The sequence below is a fragment of the Schistocerca gregaria genome, chromosome 4 (assembly GCF_023897955.1).
Source record: "Schistocerca gregaria isolate iqSchGreg1 chromosome 4, iqSchGreg1.2, whole genome shotgun sequence".
NCBI lineage: Eukaryota > Metazoa > Arthropoda > Insecta > Orthoptera > Acrididae > Schistocerca > Schistocerca gregaria.
Window position 1 is genome coordinate 225,889,198 of NC_064923.1, and position 20,191 is coordinate 225,909,388.

Sequence of the window (20,191 nt, forward strand, 5' to 3'; positions counted from 1 at the left end):
GCTCGTGGTCGTGCGGTAGCGTTCTCGCTTCCCACGCCCAGGTTCCCGGGTTCGATTCCCGGCGGGGTCAGGGATTTTCTCTGCCTTGTGATGACTGGGTGTTGTGTGATGTCCATAGGTCAGTTAGGTTTAAGTAGTTCTAAGTTCTAGGGGACTGATGACCATAGATGTTAAGTCCCATAGTGCTCAGAGCCATTTGAACCATTCGAACACACGCTGCAATACCAACGATACTTCGCCAACTAACTGCGAGGGGTTCTTTCCAATTCCCCCTTCCCATGGTTCTGGATGCTGGGATCGCAGCGGATCATAACACTATGGATCGATGATGGCGGTGGCAACCCCAGACGTCGCGAAGTAGAACATCCTCCACAAATTAGAGACACACTAGAAGAATGGCGCCTCACTTTCTTCGTCTGTCTTTCTTTTCTAATTCATTGCAGCGCTCCAGTAGCACAAGTACTGAGATTAGAACAGTTTTACACTTCCACACTATGGCACTCTTAGAAGAAAGAAAGCAGACATCGCCTGCGTTCAGGAACCTTTTCTGCGAGGCGGGAAGATTTCAGGGCTCACATTACATCACAATGGAAGGTACACCGCGAAAGCCGCGATGATAGTAGTTAATGAAATCCTCATTGTAACACAGATGACTCAGTTTTGCTCTGAACTCATCGCCACCGCAGAAATAACAGACGGACAGGATGTATGGCTCATGACGTCTATTTACGCTCAGTAGTCGTATGATAGGTAAAACCTGTCTTGCACGATATAAAAGACAAAATAAAAGACATCGTACGACGCTCAGAAAGAAAAAGGCTGCTCATTGTAACCGATATCAACGCAAAATACCCCTTATGAAACTCAGATAAAACTGAAGATAGAGGACAACTAATGGTTGACGTAGTAAATGAATGCAACTCTTCATATTGTATAGGGAGGATCGGCCACCTACCTACCTCGGAGGCGCCGGTGGTATAGCATAACTTTTTCTGCGGAACGCAAAATCTCTTCCACTAGTCAGCACATGGTGGGCATTGGATAGAGCCACACACAGTGTCCACAACGCAATCGTCATAACTACAGACAGATATGTCAATACACCTAACATGGACAGTGAACAGCAGCAATTACTCATAGGAAGAGACGACTCGCAAAAAGTGCGACATATTGTTGAGGCATCGTAACTAGGCAGTATAGATTACAAAACACATGTACTGACAGAGGTCCTACAAGGAGTATAGGGAGCAGCTATACCACGGGAAAAATCTGCGTGGGTACAGAAACAACCGTGGTCGACGGAACTGGCAAGATTAAGGAAGGATTCACGGGACAAAAGAAAGTACCACCAACAAGCAAAGAAAACTCCTGAAAGACATATAAGACTTGACCTGTATCGTGACCCTAAACAGAAATACCAAAAACAACTACAACAAGGCAGGACTACTGGACCAATTTCGTCAAAACCCAGCTACAGAACGACATCTGGGGCCAACCTTTCAAAATACAAACAGAACGAGTTAAGAGATCGACAGTTCGGTCAACACTAAAGCAAGCTGGCGTCACAATGACCGGAGGATGGAGAGGCACAGCAGAATATCTTCTTACCCGGCTTCTCTCAGATCACGACCCTACACAAGACGAGCGACACCACGCTGACATAAGAGAGAGCATGAGGCAACCATGCTTCAGGGACAGTGTAACCATACCATTCTAACAAGAAGAAGTCGTGACGGCAATCAGCAGGCTTAGAGACCGAAAAGCTTCCGGCGCAGAGAAGATACTTTCAGAAACATGGAAACAAACAGTAACACAAATCACACCCTTTCTTACTAACACCGAGCGAGGTGGCACAGTGGTTAGCACACTGGACTCGCATTCGGGAGGACGACGGCTCAATCCCGTCTTCAGCCATCCTGATTTAGGTTCTACGTGATTTCCCTAAATCGTTTCAGGCAAATGCCGGAATGGTTCCTTTGAAAGGGCACGGCCGATTTCCTTCCCAATCCTTCCCTAACCCGAGATTGCGCTCCGTCTCTAATGACCTCGTTGTCGACGGGATTGTTAAACACTAACCACCACCATCTTACTAACTTGTTCAACGAGGCACTACTAACACACAGAATTCCAAACCTCTGGGAAATTGCTAACGTAGTAATAATCAGGAAATCACAAAGCTAAGTGCCAACAGACCCCAAAACGTACCGACTGATCTGCCTCTTAAACACTCTCGCCATAGTACATGAAAGACTCCTGTGTGACCGTTTTCAATCGCGCAAATGCCTCCGCGGGCTAACGCCACATCAATTCGGCTTCAGGGAAGGTAGATTAATAAAAGATGCCGTCAGCGGAGCACTGACAGCTACAAATAGCATGAGTGACAAATACGTGGCAGTTATAGTAATCGACATAGCCGGGTCTTTGACAATCTGTGGTGGCCTTCCCTCTTCGCCAGGTTAAGGGAAATTAGGCTATCAGCTTCCCTCTGCAATAGCCTCCTCGACTACTGCAGAGGCAGAGTGGCGAAGGGGAGGACTGGTACACGCAAGGTTGTAAGAGAATAACGAAGGGATCTCCACAGGGCTCGATCTGCGGACCAATATTCTGGGATATCGCAAACGAGACCTTAGTGAACACGCTGCACGGTGACGACTGGTTAAGAGGTGTGGTGGCGTACGCAGAGGACCTGCTCGTAGTGATGTCAGCAAACTCGAGTGCAGCACTAGAGACAAAAGGCACGCAACTGCTTCAGAAAATTAACACTTGCTGAAAAGAAAATAAATTATAAATAGCTCCCGATGTTTACTGCTCAGAGGGACACTACAGAGGAAGCCAGTTCTAAAATTAGACAATACAAGTATACAAAGCCACACGTTATCTCGGACAGCATCTAGACGATAAACAAACTTTCAACCATCATATAAAATTGACAATTGACAAAGCCTCCAAAATTATGCACAAACTAGTAAGACTCAACACAACTAAATACAAGCTACCTATTTAGACGATAAGAACCTACCACATTGCGACATTTGAATCCATCGCATGCTTCGTCGCAAGTGCTTGGGCTTACAGACTGAACATACAGATTAGCAAGACAACTGCCAGACTATGTCAATGTAGTGTAAACCTGAGAATGAGTGGAGCATTCAACACCAAATCACTAGAGAGTTATTCATTTTGCTGCAGAATATGTGACGTTATTGTTGCATTCAAGATATATAAAAAAAATTGCAGCAAATGTCCACTGCATACAGTTGTTGTATATTACTTTTAATAATAATTTCTTGCACAATAATAATATTAATGTATCTAAGATTACGTTTCTGTCACTATGACAAACGTCCTTTTGAAAACGTTTTTACTTAGCGTTAGACTAAGCTGTCGCCTGACAGGACATACGTTCTGAATTTGCAAGAATCTCAGAGTGGACCTGACATAACGAGTAGCCTTAGTCGACCAAAATATAAGTGAAACTCAGACTGAACTGTAACCTGAAATAATAACCGGTCTGAGTCTACGAGAATATAACAAAAGTCAGTGTGAGCTACCTTCTCACATAAAAGGCTTCCTATAACAAATTGAATACCACGACTTTAACTGTACGTCAGTGTGAGCTACCATCTGGCATAACATGTGTTCTGTGACTGATAGAATATCATAATTGTAACTGAATGTCACTGTGTGTTTTCACCTGTCTTGACATTTATTATAAAAAGAAAATGCAATAAATATGTGCTGTTCATGGTTTGAAATAGATTTTGGTATAACTAAAGTTATCACACCAAAGTTATTTCAAATAGCAAACTTTAAGGCATTCCACAACTGCCAGTATTCAAGGATAGATGTAATCTCATTAAGTAAACATCAGGGCAAAAAGCTAATTTTTTCAGTACCATCTTAATGACATTGCACAAATGGCATTATTCTCTTAAACTTGATTGCTGAGTCAAATACATGTTACATTACTGGCAAAATGGAGGAGTGCAAGTAACAAGTTTGCAGATGCAGTCAGATGCAGGTTTGTTGAATAATTAATTTGGAACAATCTTATCATTGATACTTTCACTAATTAAAAAGGAAACAATTTTGGTGAGATACTTTCATGTGTAGATAGATGAATATACGCTTTTCTGTTTAGAGCTATTAATTTTCTACATCAAATGTATTTTTTGTATAATGTATGTATAAAACTCAAAATGTAATGTACTAGGTCATTTAAGGAATAATCCCTCAAGTAGCCATGAACTACATTCTTCTTCCACCAAAAAATTTACAAACATGAATGTATTTCTCGTGTAAAGCTAAAATTCATGTATTCCATGTAGTAAATACTCAGGTGTATGTATCTAAGGTATCACATAGTATATACCGCAACTACCACAATAGGACAAACAAATTGGTTCAAATGGCTCTGAGCACTATGGGACTCAACATCTGTGGTCATCAGTCCCCTAGGAACTTAGAACTAATTAAACCTAACTAACCTAAGAACACCACACACATCCATGCCCGAGGCAGTGTTCGAACTTGCGACCATAGCAGTCACGCGGTTCCAGGCTGAAGCGCCTAGAACGGCACGGCTACACCGGCCGGCTATAGGACAAACAAAACGCTGCTGAATATCATATAGTGTCCTGACTTGCAACAGTCCCAGTAATATATCAATACACACAAACATATTAAACATATACATGCACAAATCAATTCAGATGAGAACAGCTCATGGTTCTACCGAGACCTTCTCACCTGAAGTAGGCAGAATTAGGCCATTACCAACCAACATGCTACTTAGGCTACACTACACATCCAGATACAGTATATCACTTCCCTCTATAAATTGTAAATTATGTCCACCACACTCATTGTATTACATTTCTCTTTTCATTTTTCTTCGACATTTGCAAGTATAAACTATATTCGTATGAGCTACGCAGAAAAAACTGTATTGAAAAATTTTAACCATTATTCAGCACTCAATTCGCTGTAACCTTAGAAAAAAATTTTAAATTATGGTCTTTATATTATTTAAAAAAATTAACAACTGTATACCAATAACTTTGTAATACTGAGAAGCGTTTGGTATTGGATTCAAAAGCATCCGACCCACCTTACATTTCAAGGCGGTCTGTTAATGAAATACATGAATAATTAAGTTCCACACTACCACAGTTCTCTCTGAGAAAAGAGACCATGTCGGCGCCCTTTACTGTATTTTGGTGCTTCCGGTTATTTTCTTTTCTAGTTTCCTTCTTTCTTTTGTTTATTTTTCTCTCCTTTCTTTACTTGGTTTTTTGGACCGTGACCATTCAGCCACCTCAACACTGTGACGTCAGTTATGACGATACGAACTTAGGGACAACACACACCGAGTCCCTGAGTGGAGAAAATCGCCGAACCCTGGACCATTCGCTTAGCAAACCATCACTCTGACCACGCACCTACTGAGGCGGACTACATTCAAAATTTATCAGCACGGCTCGCCAGCTGGTGACGGGGACATGGTGACCAAGCACTGATTTTTCCAATCCTGCCTACCCTGTAGTCCAAAGTCCTGATGAACTGGTTTGTTCCATTTAGATCGTCGGATTACGTGTTCAGTTCTCGGCCGAGTCGGAGATTTTCTTTCATAGTTAATTGTGTGCTTTTATTGTGCTCATCACTTCATTTCACCTTCATCGAAGTGCAAGCCGGCAAAGTGGTATCATATCTAAAGTAGAACTACACCAGAAGGGCTCTCCCTGCCAATAACACCATACGATCATTTCATTTTGCTACAGAATAGTTTCACGAACGCAGCGTAGTCAGAGATTCTTATTGGTTCTTTGCTGCACTTACTTTGTGGCTTGGATTTACTGCAAGAGGGCGAAGTTTCGAAATAAGAATATCCTGCTGTTGAATATGAATTTGGAGGTCTTCTGATACTGCTTCGACTCTGTGATATTCGGACCTCCATGAGACGCATCTGCCAGATTAGAATTCCGTTCCTCCCATGATTCACACCAGCAAAACAGTGATCGCTGCAGGTATCGTGCTTCTAGACACTATCGTGCTTCTAGAGTCGTTGGAAGGCGTCCGCGATTCTCTAAAGTGCGAGCAACTAAAAAAGCCGAAATGTCGGGTAATGAACGCATCGACAGAAAAAAACAGTATTGATGATTGTAAGTAAGAACGATAGTATTCAGGGAGACTGTCTCCAAAAGGCACCGAATGCATTTACGTTATGAAACCTTCAGTATAATTCCGCACTTAGTCCACAAGAAATGTTCTTATGTAATGTTGCAACAGGTGCGCTATAGAATTCAGAACTACCTACTAAAGAGAATTCAGTATGTCACTGGTAATGGAGAGACAGCGCCACAACCTAAAGTAATGCCGGCGTACCTTAGCGAAGCGAAATAGGATCGTAACCGGTTACTACATCCACATTAATAGATGAACCAGCACACTACGCTTGTACGTATACTATGCCTGTACGTCCGTCAGAGTTATGTGTCTTAAGAGATATCTACTAATCGTACCATCACTGCTCATTAACAACAATACTGATACAAAATTACAGCTAAGCGGTCTCTTTGTATACATCTACATCATCTGGGAACACCAGGAATGCAAATTATTCTGCTATACCATACACAGTACCTTGTCTTGTGAAGTACTGATAAAGATGTAGGACCTGATTGCGGTGACAAAAGGTATACATAAGTAGCACTGTTGAAGTTGGCTGGGTGTTTAAATTGAAATTAATTATTACATTTAACAAGCACATAAAATATTAATGAGATAGAGCACGGGCAAAGGTCATTGTTGGCAACCGGAATAAAATAATAATGGGATCCATTTACCGACCTTCCAATTCAGATGATGCAGTTGCTGAAACGTTCAAAGAAAACTTGAGTCTGATTTCAAACACGTATCCGACTCATACAATAATAGTTGGTGGTGACTTTAATTTACCCTCGATTTGTCGACGAACATACATGTTTAATTCCGGAGGTATGCATAAAATATCATCCGAAATCGTGCTAAACGCATTCTCTGAAAAAATTATCGAGCGGTTAGTTCACGAGCCTACGCGAATAGTAAACGGTTGTCAAAACACACTTGACCTCTTAGCAACAAATAATCCTGAGCTAATAATGAGCATCAAAACCGATTGAGGGATTAGAGAACACGAGGTTTTCGTAAGGAGATTGAATACTGTAATCCCCAAAGCCCCGAAAAATATACCTATTAAAAAAAGGAGACAAAAATTCACTTGACGCCTTTCTTAGAGACTATCTCCACTCATTCCAAATTAATAATATAAGTGTAGACCAGATGTAGCTTAAATTCAAATAAATAGTGTGGGCAGAAATTGAGAGAATTATACCAAATAAATTAACAAACTACGGAGCTGATTCTCGTTCGGACACAAAACGGGGTAGTACAATGTTGCAGAGACATCGAAACACACATGCCAACTTAAAACAGACGCAGAATCCCCAAGATTGGCGATGTTTTACAGAAGTTCGAATTTAGCGCGGACTTCAATGCGAGATGCGTATAACAGTTTCCACAACGAAACTTTGTCTCGAAACCTGGCAGAAAGTCCAAAGAGATTCTGGTCGTATGTGAAGTATGTTAGCGGCAAGAAACAATCAATGCCTTCCCTACACGATAGCAATGGAGATACAATGGAAGACAGTGCTGCCAAAGCACAGTTACTGAACACAGTCTTCCGAAATGCCTTCACAAAAGAAGACGAAGTAAACATTCCAGAATTCGAATCGAGAACAGCTGCCAACATGAGTAACGTAGAAGTAAATATCCTCGGAGTAGGGAAGCAACTTCAATCACTTAATAAAAGCAAGTCTTCTGATCCAGTCTGTATACCAGTTACGTTCCTTTGAGAGTATGCTGATGCATTAGCTCCATAGTTAACACTCATATACATCCGTTCGCTTGACGTACCGAAAGACTGGATAGTTCACAGGTCGCACCAATATTCAAGAAAAGTAGTAGGAGTAATCCACTAAATCACAGGCCCATGTCGTTAACGTCGATATGCAGCTAGATATTGGAACATAAATTGTCTTCGAACATTATGAATTACCTCAAAGAAAACGGCCTATTAACACACAGTCAACATGGGTTTAGAAAACATTCTTCCTGTGAAACACAACTAGCTCTTTATTCACTTGAAGTCTTGAGCGCTATTGACAAGGGATTTCAGATCGATTCCGAATTGCTGGATTTCCGGAAGGCTTTTGACACTGTACCACACAAGCGGCTCGTAGTGGAATTGTGCGATTATGGAATATCGTCTCAGTTATGTGACTGGATTTGCGATTTCCTGTCAGAGAGGTGACAGTTCTTAGTAACTGACGGAAAGTCAACGAGTAAAACGGAAGTGATATCTGGCGTTCTTCAAGGTACTGTTATAGGACCTTTGCAATCCCTTATCTATATAAACGATTTGGGAGACAATGTCAGCAATCGTCGTAGGTTGTTTGCAGATGACGCTGTCCTTTATTGACTATTAAAGTCAGCAGAAGATCAAAAAAATTACAAAAAAGGTTTAGAAAAAATATCTGAATCGTGCGAAAGTTGGCAGTTGACACTAAGTAACGAAAAGTGTGAGGTCATGCACAAGGGTGATAAAAGGAAGTCGTCAAAATTCGGTTACACGATAAATCAGTCTAATTTAAAAGCCATTAATTCAAATGAATACCTAGGTATTACAATTACGAACAATTTAAATTGGAAGGAACACAGAAAATGATGTTGGGAAGGCTAACCAAAGACTGCGTTTTATTGGCAGGACACTTAGAAAAAGTAACAGATTTACTAAGGAGACAGCCTACCCTACGCTTGTCCGTCCTCTTTTAGAATACTGTTACGCGGTATGGAATCCTTACCAGATATGACTGACGGAGGGAGTACATCGAAAAAGTTCAAAGAAAGGGAACACGTTTTGTATTATCGCGAATATGGGAGAGAGTGTCACAGAAATGTTACAGGATTTGGGCTGAACATCATTAAAAGAAAGGCGGTTTTCGCTGCGACGGAATCTTCTCATGAAATTCCAATCACCAACTTTCTCCTCCGAATACGATAATATTTTGTTGACACCGACCTACATAGGGAGGAACGATCAGCAAGATAAAATAAGGGAAATCAGGGATCGTACGGAAAGGTATAGGTGTTCATTCTTTCCGCGCGATATTCGAGACTGGAATAATAGAGAATTGTGAATGTGGTTCGATGAACCCTCTGCCAGGCACTTAAATGTTATTTGCATAGTATCCGTGTATATGTAGATGTAGTTGTAGATAGGCATTTAAAAAAATTCAGTATCTGAGTACTTCGACAAAAACTTAGTCACGTCACAGTTCTCCAGAACAGAAAACAATCTGAATATTGAAAGATACCACAGCTAAACACGTAATTCTCTGTAAGATGGGGATCCTAATATACCAAATCCTGCATTGAACACTTACCAAACAATAAATTACTGAAGAAAATTGGAGAAATCAAAAGAAGCTTTAATATTTTAGCCAGGCGATGAAGCCTCCTGATTAGCCAAGCGCTCTAGTGGACGTCTCAAGGTAAATGCCTCAAATTAATTTTCCTGAACAGCTGTGGACCAAGGTAAAATGCGATGTTCTACCCCAACAAACACAAACGGGTTTCTAATTGAAGAGCAAGAGTTTGAGGACGAATTACATCATTTGACAATGTGCAGGCCCTACAGTCGCACTTGGTGAAATATCTTCGCAATAGCTATATAAGACCCCTCTGCTTAAGATTACAATAAACTAGAACTGTAAGTGTAGCAGTCTGCAAAACCTGACAAAATTGTAGGATAAGGCGGTTAGTAAAACAGTGGTCCATTCAGCTGAAACTGTTCTTCGACCTACACAAAAGAAAAAAAAGGGGAGGAAGCCAGACTTCTATGTTTTCAGTCCATCTTGTCATTTAACTATAAGAGGAAACTTGCGTTTGGATGTACGAGGTAGGAATGCATCTCACGAGGTAATGCGTCACACGGTGCCATAAGCACCGTTGATGTTCACATCTGCTGTACAGTCAGTCATGACTGTCATGATTGTAAGGGATGCCTATATCTGAGTCGTTGATGAAAATCTGTTTCACAAGCTAGAGACCACAATAAAACCGATAGCACAGAAATGCCACCTCCGAAGTCGTCTAAGCAAGTACACAGCAACACTGGTTTCGAGAGTCAGCCAACGGAGCGTTACGTCTCCCTTTCAGAGGTCGTGTCGTATTATGCGTCAGTGTTCTCGCTTTGATATGAATAATTTATTGTTGCTGTGCAAGTTCCATTTTGAAATATTTAATGTAAGCAGAATGAATAACGTGCAGCGTAGTACCGTTGGAAACGTGCACACAGTACGCAGAGTGAATAATACGCAATGGTAGCCGACGGCCTTGCCGCGGTGGAAACGCCGGCTCCCGTCCGATCACAGAAGTTAGGCGCAGTCGAGCTTCGGTAAAACTTGGATGGGTGCACCGGCGGTTCTAGGCGCTACAGCCTGGAACCGCGCGGCCGCTACGGTAGGAGGTTCGAATCCCGCCTCGGGCATGGATGTGTGTGATGTCCTTAGGTTAGTTAGGTTCAAGTAGTTGTAAGTTCCAGGGGACTGATGTCGTCAGTAATTAAGTCCCATAGTGCTCAGAGCCATTTGAACCATTTGGATGGGTGCCCTTGTGAGGCAAACTGAGGAGCTCAGATCACGAAAACTGGCAACAGTCGGGAGAGCGCTGTGCTGACCTCACGTCCCTCCGTATGACGTTCATAGGCCGAGGATGACACGGCGGTCGGTCGGTTCGATGGGTCTACGGACACCTGCGCTGGCGGAGTTTCACGTTAGATCACTTCCCTTTGAAACTTAGATAGATCCAATTGTTTTGGCTTCAATTAATTGAACCATGAATCAAATTGAAACGTCCCCTTCCAAAAATTAATGGATTACTGTGCTGATAAACCTCTTACATTATTTGCTTTTCAGACAGCTGAGCAAAACTGAACGTACTCAGACATTTTGCTCTTTACCTATTCTGATCAACAATAAACTGACAAACAATATTTTATGCACAACGCAATCTGACTTCCAAAAACCCCTACAAAGGAATGGCCCTGACTAACAATCACCTATTATAACTTTCATGACACAGTTACCTCACAAAAATCTTTGTTACTCAAACTACTGCAATACAGCGAGAGCCACTACTGCCAGCTAAACAAAAGATTGTAACCACCGAAAGGACTAACTACTGATAGGCATAGTTAGCAAATGAAAGATTTTGATAAAGGACAAACAACGTATTTACCTTAATAGTGTTCAAAAGTCATAAAATATATACCAGTTCATGACATCCAATATTACAAATTTACTTTCTGTGATGGACACACGTTCAAATCATCCGCTCTCAAAACTCCGCCGTCTCCCTCCACACATCCACCACTGCTGGTGGCTCACCTCCAACTGAGCGCACAACTCTACGCGCTGTTAACAGCCAACTGCCCAACAGTACAATAGCGAATATTACAACAATGCCAACCAGCCACAGACTGCATGCAGCACATCCAGTGATTTTAATACAAAACGCTACGTGCCGTTAACAATATAAAAACCTAAACAGCCTACTTACAAAATGGCTCTGAGCACTATGGGACTTTACAACTTAGGTCATTAGTCCTCTAGAGCTTACAACTACTTAAACCTAACTAACCTAAGAATATCACACATATCCATGCCCCAGGCAGGATTCGAACCTGCGACTGAAGCGCCTAGAACCGCTCGGCCACACTGGGCGGCGAACCATGCATCACACAAGCTGGACGGAACTGAGCTGATACGTACTTAGCTATACTTTCCTAATAACTATCTAATTATGAACGCATCTTCAGCAAAAGTGTTCGAATGAAGTATACTTCAATCAGAGAATACGTAACTGCAAAACGCATTGGTTCGTAAAATCAGCAGGCAGTAATTTTAGAAAGCTTAACTAACTGCATGTTCATGTATTTGAGATATGATTCCGTTGTGTTTTGTCATCCCTTACATGTCTCAACATATTTTGCAACTGTTTCCTCCAACAGCATGACGTCCGCAACAGGAGCGTCTATTGCTACTGCAACTTATTTCTGCCGATAAATAACTTTTACACTACTGAAAAGCAAATAACTGAGAGTGATTTGATATTTAGGTGATCCTTATGACATCATAGGATGCGCTATCGCGCGGAGGACTGCTTTGAATGCTGCCTCTACTGAGCGTAGAATCATAGTTAACTGACTGTAACTGAGCGATTCAGTTCCTTTTAGCCTAAAGGTCACCCATTGGCAAGTTATACGAGCTTGTTATGACCGCATTTATAACGGTGGTCGTAACATATCGGTTTCGGAAACGAAAGAGTTTTCAAGGCGTTAGACTCACCGCAGAAAGCGTATTCAGCAGCAGACCCAGACCTTCTGCCTCCAGAATCGACGTGAACAGACTGCAGGCCCTATACTGCCAACAACCTGTACACTGGCCGACCGGTTGGACAGGTTTCAGCGCCGCAACATGCGACTGTGGCCATCACAGTGTGCGTGTCCTTCACTGCAGATCCAAATTCAAAACACGTGTGATTTCTTGCTGTAAAAAAACTGCGGTAAGTGAAGCGAAGCTCTGTGAACTCATGTGTTTAGTTTTTCGGTAGAGGTTATCTCGTTCACTAAAAAAAAAGGGAAAATAGGTTATTTTCGATATGTACGTTTCTTCTTCTCGTAACACTTTTCAATTGATTTTTAAGATTCTAATCGACACATGAAACTGATTTTTCCGTGCCTTACAGTTTAATATCATGGCTTTATGTTAGATTTTTTTTAATACTGTAGGGGTTGAGAGGGTATGTTAAGTTACTCCAATGATGATGATACCAAGACAGATTTACAAAGGCAGTAATTACACTGGCTCTGGTCTGGATGCATGCAATGACTAGGTTAAGGTGCCACAAAAGTGTTTATATCCTCTCCTGCGGCAAACTCGCACTCACCTCTTGTGGCTGGTGCGTTGATCCCGGATGATGGCGGAGTTGACGTCCGATCTGGTTTAGACACACGTTCAAATGCGGACAGGTATGGGGATCTTTCTGTGCCTGGGAGTACCTCAGCACTACACGATCGTTCACAGAGCCAGAAGCCGTCATTCCTCAATCACTACTAGCCTTGACGTGAAGCCATACCAGATGGCTTCCCACACCATAACTCGAGGAATAACGCCGCTGTGTCTCTCCAAATCTTTCGATGAATGGGACCTATCCCCAGGTCGGCTACACACTCGCCGAAGGTGTTATCCCGAAATAGTGGAATTCTCGACTCATCGCTGAAGACTACGAGAAGCTGTCCGTCAGGAGACCGCGTTTCTCGGTCTCGACACCACTCCAAAAGCCACCATTTGTACCGAATGTGTTGTTAAAGTCTGTCTACGTGTATTACGGTAACTCGGTAGTCGTGCTTTCGCCAGCATCCTCGCTTTGCTACGGGACACAGAATTTTGCAGGGAGTAAGTTACTCGTTCTGGGACTGCAGGATCAGATGTGGAAGTGTTACTGTGTGCCTGGTGCACAATATGGCGGTCCTCACTTCTGAGGAACAGGGGCGGTCTACTGAAACTATGACGAGGTGTGTGTCTGCCCTCACGTCCCCACGCAGTCAAACATCAGACTTGTGTCACAGCCGAATGACCCGCAAATATTAATGTTGCACGATTCGACCGGCTGACAAAATGGAAACTCGCTATGGCCCCTTTCAGACTCGGCCGGATGTTCGTAACGCTGTCTCAGTCGATTACGTTGTGCGTCCTCTACAGAGATTACCCTTTATGTGACATTTTTTCCCTTTACTGTCATTTTGAAACCTCATGCAAGGTAGGTCTGCAGCGGCAAATCTACGCCGCTCTTCGGACACAGATAATACATTCAGTACAAGTGCAGACATCGAAAAACGAAACAACAAGGTGGATAGACAACAGTAGACACTCAGATTTAAAATACATGAAGTAGTTCACAGCTGGAGCGTCCAAATAAAAACGTTCAGCATTCGGACACTAACAGAGACGACAGAAATGGCAGACGTGAACGAAGGAGAACAAATGACGAAACAATGAATCACTAACACGATGGCACACGCAAAACACTGGCGACAATCTCCGGCGCGCGAAAGTTCACTTTACGTGCACGAGTCCAGGGACGTGCCAGAAGGGGAAAAGTTGGGGGAGGAGGGAGAGAGGAGGGTGTAGACGCCAGTGGCGGAGGAGATAGGAGGGGGAGGAATGAAGGTAAGGCTGTTGGGGCAGCTTGGGGGGAGGAGGGAGGGAGGAAGGGATGAGGGAGAGAAGGGAGAGAGGTTGCCCTTGGGAAGAAATACAGGGTGTGGTAGGGGAGGATCAAAATTGGTAGGAGGAATAGATGGTCAGGGGATGGGAGTTGGTGGAAGCTACCATGGGCGAGGGTGTGGAGATTGGAGAGATGGAGAGCAGGTGGGACGTGGGAATACAGATGCAGCAGTGTACAGGTGTGGGAGAGGATGGGATAGACAATCGAGGGAGGATCCGTATCAGTTTGAGAAAAATAAGAAGGTGTGGGAACATAATAAGGTCCTACAGGATCCGTGTGGGAGAGGGGAGACGGACGTGATAGACAAGGCGGAGCGCATTGCGTTCTAGGATTTGAAGGGATTTGTAAAAGGTAGGAGGCGCGGAGATCCAGGCTGGGTGGGCCTAGCAGAGGATAGGGCGGTGAGGGATTTATAGGTGTGGGGGATGGTGGAGGGGTCCTGACCCCATGTGCAGCCAGAAAGGAGCTTGAGGAGACGGAGCATGCCTTGGCTTGGATTTTCTGCAGCTTGGGGGTCCAGGAAAGGCGACGGTCAAGGGTGACGCAAAGGTACTTGAGGGTGGGAATGAGGGCGATGGGATGGCAATAAATGGTGATATAGAGGTCTAGGAGACGGCTGGAAGAGGTGGTTTTGCCTACAGTGATGCCTGGGTCTTGGAAGGATTGACCTTGAGCAACCACTGGTTACAGAAAGCGTTTAACCGGTCACGATGGGAAGGTGTTGGGAGCATTGTGAGGTGGGGGCGAGGGCAAGGACGACGGTGTCATCGGCGTACTGGAGAAGGTGGACGGGGGGTGAAGGCGAAGGCACGTCCGCTGTATACAGAATTCATAGAAGAGGGGAGAGGCCAGAACCTTGGGGCACACTGGCGGAGGTGTAGAAGGTGTAGGAATTCGTGTTGTGGATGGTGACACAGGAAGGACGTTGGGAAAGAAAGTACCCGATCAGACGGACATTATGTGACGCCATTCACGTTCCTTATATTACTAGCTCTGGTAAATACACTAAAGAAGAACAACACTAAATCACTCTGATGGCTTTTCTATCTATCACAGAGACTTGCGAATCTGACCATTTAGATGCACGTTTCTCAAAATGAGTGACGGCTATTTACTGTTGTGCTTTCTGCTCAAAGCAAACGGCAAAGAAGGAGGCATTTCTTAACAATTGTTATTTACAGAAGGAAGGCAATCATTCCGCATTTCATTCAGGTTAAATATCTCCCAATTTAACTATGTCGTAGATCTGATGATAAAAGGCCTCTGTAATAGTTCGTTAGATAGGCATGTGTGCTAGCAACACATGAAAAAAAAGCCATAATTTATTGATGATAACAGCAATTTTTTGAAATTTTGTTTCGTAGTGAAACATCGAAAAATATTTTTAAAGACTGAAAATTATTTTCCTACGAATATGTATATGATCAGTTACGTACAGTTGCTTGATTGTGAGCATGATTCATATGTGATGACGTTGAAGCTCTGACATACTTGCGTATTCTGAACATGCAGGTTGAAAATTCTGAAGAAGTTCGATACGATTTTCCATACTGAGGAACAATTAAAGTGACATCATTTCGGATTATTTGGTAATTTGGTCCTTTATTAGGATGAAAACAGCGTTATTCTCACTTCATCCCTACACAATTTCTCCAGTTTCACCCGCGTTTTCATCTTCATACAGACGACTGCGCAGTTCAAAAATACGTGGAAACTTCGAGACCACTCGCTACGGCCAGCTCTCGGTGACCGGTGCTCAGTGGCCAGCAGGTGGCAGAGTCCAGTGCCATTCAACCCTTTGTTCACGGTACGTGAAGGTTGTGTCGAATCGCATCTGCGGCGTGTACGTCACTGTACTGGATCTGTGTACAGTTGGTGCAAAGTTTCCCTGTTGTGCAATGGCGAGAGAAGACAGAGGGCTAAACCTGGTGCCGATACGCAGCCTACTGATATCGAATAGCGGTAAGGGGTCAGCGAGATTAGCGTCTCTATCTGGAAGACGAGTCACCATCAACTGTGAGACATGATCTCATTTCATGGCTGTGGACGAGTTCGGAATAAATTCACAGCACTGCGCAAAGACTGGCTATTAGCATCATTATGACATTGCCTGACCTCTCTTTCCCAGCCAAACACTGGCACCTGAAATTCCATCCACCACCAGGATTCTAAGTGGTCCACTTTCGAGTGAAGCGACACAGCACTAGAGTGCGTTAACAGCTTCGGCTACAGAGGCGGGCACCAATGGGGAAGATGTGGTCACTAGGACAGCACTTGGTCATCCAGGGTGTTGAATCAAACCTGGTGGTTCACATTCGTGGCACTCTGAATAAGTGGGCCCAAGTTAAATCATGAAAAACATTTCCCAAAACATAGCTAACCACCGGCCTGGGCTTTATCCTCCGCAAATCAGTGCACTCTACGTCTTGCGTAATTTGATAAGAGGCCAAATAGCTGACTGTCGGATCACATCAACATGTTCAGTTTCTGTATTTATAGGTCACCTGAAGTTGGTCAAAGTTGCCTACTGAGCAATGGCTTTTTGCGAGATTCCCGGCTGCAGATGTCCAGTGCATGTAGTTCACTGCTTAACTAATGCCCTGTTTTTAACTCATTGTCATTGACGCGGGGTAACGGTGTCGTTGGTTATTGTCGGTTAGGCAGCGAGTGGTCCAGCATTCCTTATACGAACGTTGGACAGTCTGCATTTGTACGCCAACGTATAGAGTAGGTTAGTTCGCATAGTGGTTATGAGAAAACATGGCAGTTCCTTTCTGCGATTTTGCCACGTCTTATCGAAAGCATCTTACTGCACTGATTCCACATGGAACATACGCACAGTTCACTGCCACGGTTTCCGTCAGAGATCGAGCACCACGTACTTGCCTGACACCAGTTCCGCATAATTCACAGCTCTCTCTTAAGCAGAAGACTGTGTCCTGCGAGGTGAAAGGAACGAAAAAAAGCTGTAGAGAACTACCGGAGCCTACTGCGTTATGGTACATGTATTCCTACGTCAGGCAGTCAACAGGAACTTTTTAATGGCAAATTTTTTGTCACAGTGCTAATACCGAACTTGATGACGCTATGTTAAGACGAATTACTGTACAGACAATGTGTTAAGTGTGAGTGTCTTAGACGTGAATGATTAGCTTTGTGTGGTATGTTTTTCCTAAGTCACAGCCGACTTGATCCACCTATTTGGTTCAACAAAGTTGGTGACATCTCTGCAGTGACCTGGGTACTGAGTACACATTCTGCTCAAACCACCACGTTCTCACAACTTCAAGATGATAGTTCGTCATTTTATACTGTTGTCTGCGGATGGGCCTTTTTCACTGTGCAAATCTCAAGTGGAAGCCGAGGTTGTTTGTTTTACTATTGACACGAGGAAAAACCGGGCTCATGTCACTAAAAGTCTCCTAGTAACATAATGCTAGAAAGCGTACCGCCATGCCCCCCTCCCCAACGTGGTCCTGCTTGCAGCCAAGCAAGCATCTGAAATATGGAAAATTATGTCAACCATGTATGCATTACTGATTTCCACAAGTTCGTTTAAGGACAGGCTCGCCAGCCACATTGGTAAAGTTCATGTGCCATGGAATAATGGACCGAATAGACAGCATATTTCTCTGTAAATAATTAAAACACAACATTTGTTTATAAAATTTAAATAATGAACTAGGAATATCCATTTGTTGAAAATGAGTTTTACCTTTAATACTGTCCTACAAAATTCGAGGAAGCATAATAAAATCAAGTTCTGTTTCACAACCTTCATGCTCCTGTAACTAGCAGATGGCTGCACTGTAAAACGGGTGCTCGTATCACCAGTAGATACCTGCATTGCGGAAGATGAGCACATTTCGATCTTTGTATCATGATCTGTGCCAGACTATTATTGACACCAGCCCATGGTTGCTTTGTAGGAACTTTGGCAGTTTGTTCATAAAACTATGAGTAATTGTCTCTGTTATCAGTAGATGTTTCCAATGTTACTAAAAGCAATAAAGTATAAATTAACTGTTTTCAACACCTAACATGTAGGAAAATGTACGAAAGATACACAAGAAGCAAAAAACTTCGACGAATACACCGATTATCCAGAGCACAGTTGAGGTTGAGTGTGTGAAAAGAGAGTGTAAGACTCACCAAGTAATGTAATGTAACAATATTTCGGAAATGCATCCGCAATGTTAAAGAAAGTGCAAGTCAGTTCCCACATTTACACATATTCAACACATTAGTGTCAAAAATTCTAAAGTATATACTCCAGTGGTACATTTCCATGTCTAAATATAGCTTGCATTTCAAAGAGCATGTTTAAGGATTCTATGTCATAAAACTCATAACAGCCGAGGAGCATGAAAGGGAAGTTGTCGATGATAAGAGAAGTTTGCTATTTGCATCTTGGTAACACACCTAAATAATGCTATAAGTATCACCTTCTGAAGAAAGACAGTAAGTGCCTGAAACTGGTAAAGAAATTAAATTTCTTTTGTGCAACTGGTTGCTTACTGTTTTGTCATAGAAAGGAGCGACCTGAGGTTGTAGTATATCGCCGATATCATTCAGTTTGTACACTGAGCGAGCAATAAAGGAAACAAAAGAAAAATTTGGAGTGTGAATTAAAGTTCAGGGAGAAGAAATGAAAACTTTGAGATTTGCTGATGACGCTTCATATCTGTCAGAGAGAGCAAAGGAATTGTAAGAGTATTTTTTATGGAATGGTAAGTGTCTTCAAGGGATGATACAAGATGATCAGCAACAAAAGCAAAATTGGGAAAATGGACTGTAGTAGAACTAAATCGGGTGATACTGAGGAAATTAAATTGGGAAAAACTTAAAGTAATAGATGAGTTTTATTATTCGGTCAGAAAATAGGTGATTCTGAACAAAGGAGAGAGGATATAAAATGTGGCGGCAGCACTACTTAAGATGGGAAAAGGTTAGCTTCGGTGCAATATTTCTGAGCGCACAAGTTACAGCCATGTGTGGGCCTGTTGACAGTGACTTACGCTACCAGTGGTTGCGAAGTAGAAAGAAGGCCACAGGGTTGTAGACCTGCTGAAAAGAGGAAATTCAGTGGTCTGCATGGTACAAGCCACAAGCACAACGGCCCCACTTGCCCAACCCAGGTATTATGCGTATAATATTCAGAGCGGCGCATTAGTAAAACAGAGGCATAAAGCTGCGTATAAATAGGCACCAGTTCACTAACAAGGCATTCAAGTGTGACAGCTCTTCTGGGCAGTGGGGTGTGTCAAACAACTGGCTACACGCAGCAGAAGATGGGGTGCCAGCGTTCCAGTCCACGGCAGGTCCCTGGTTCGACCCTCTGACGCCATTGCAGGGTCTGCTGGCAGCCACCAACGAGCCACATCACGGATCGCTACTGTGACAGTCCTGTTCGCTTCCAACACATGCCAGGAGCATCCCAAGGCGAGGGCTGCAGATTTGGACGCCAGATCATGGGCTCTTGTTGTCGCCGCGACCTTAGCCTCGCCGGTGAGGAAGCACGCTGAGGGCCACCTTGCGGCTTCCCACATAGCGGCGGTGAGGCAAGCAAGGATGAAGACAGCTAAGTTGACTGCCAGCACAACGTGATGTTGTTACAACTATGCAGTCATACAAGGCCAACACACCTCAGGGTGTTGCACTTGTCACTGAGGCGCCATTCTACATTACGCTGTTTCGCAGGCAGCGAAGTGGTATCCTCAGTGTTGTGGCACCCAGTGATGCAGACTGAGAGCAATGGGAGCACTGAAGATGAAAATAATAAAACACTTGGGAAATACAGATG

The 20,191-nt window shown here is 43.3% G+C and overlaps 1 protein-coding gene across 2 annotated transcripts in view; it reads right to left on the reverse strand.

The window, feature by feature from the left end:
- The window catches only part of LOC126266765 (clavesin-1-like), a 60,989-nt gene extending 48,425 nt beyond the window's left edge, over window positions 1-12,564 (reverse strand). Inside the window, exon 1 of one of the 2 annotated variants that reach the window (XM_049971286.1) lies at window positions 12,447-12,564. The gene's annotated coding sequence lies outside the window, so the exon portion shown is untranslated. Of the gene's footprint in view, window positions 1-11,337; window positions 11,495-12,446 lie in introns of those variants that run through there. The other variant, XM_049971287.1, reaches the window with a different exon arrangement.
- Window positions 12,565-20,191: the final 7,627 nt, after the last annotated feature.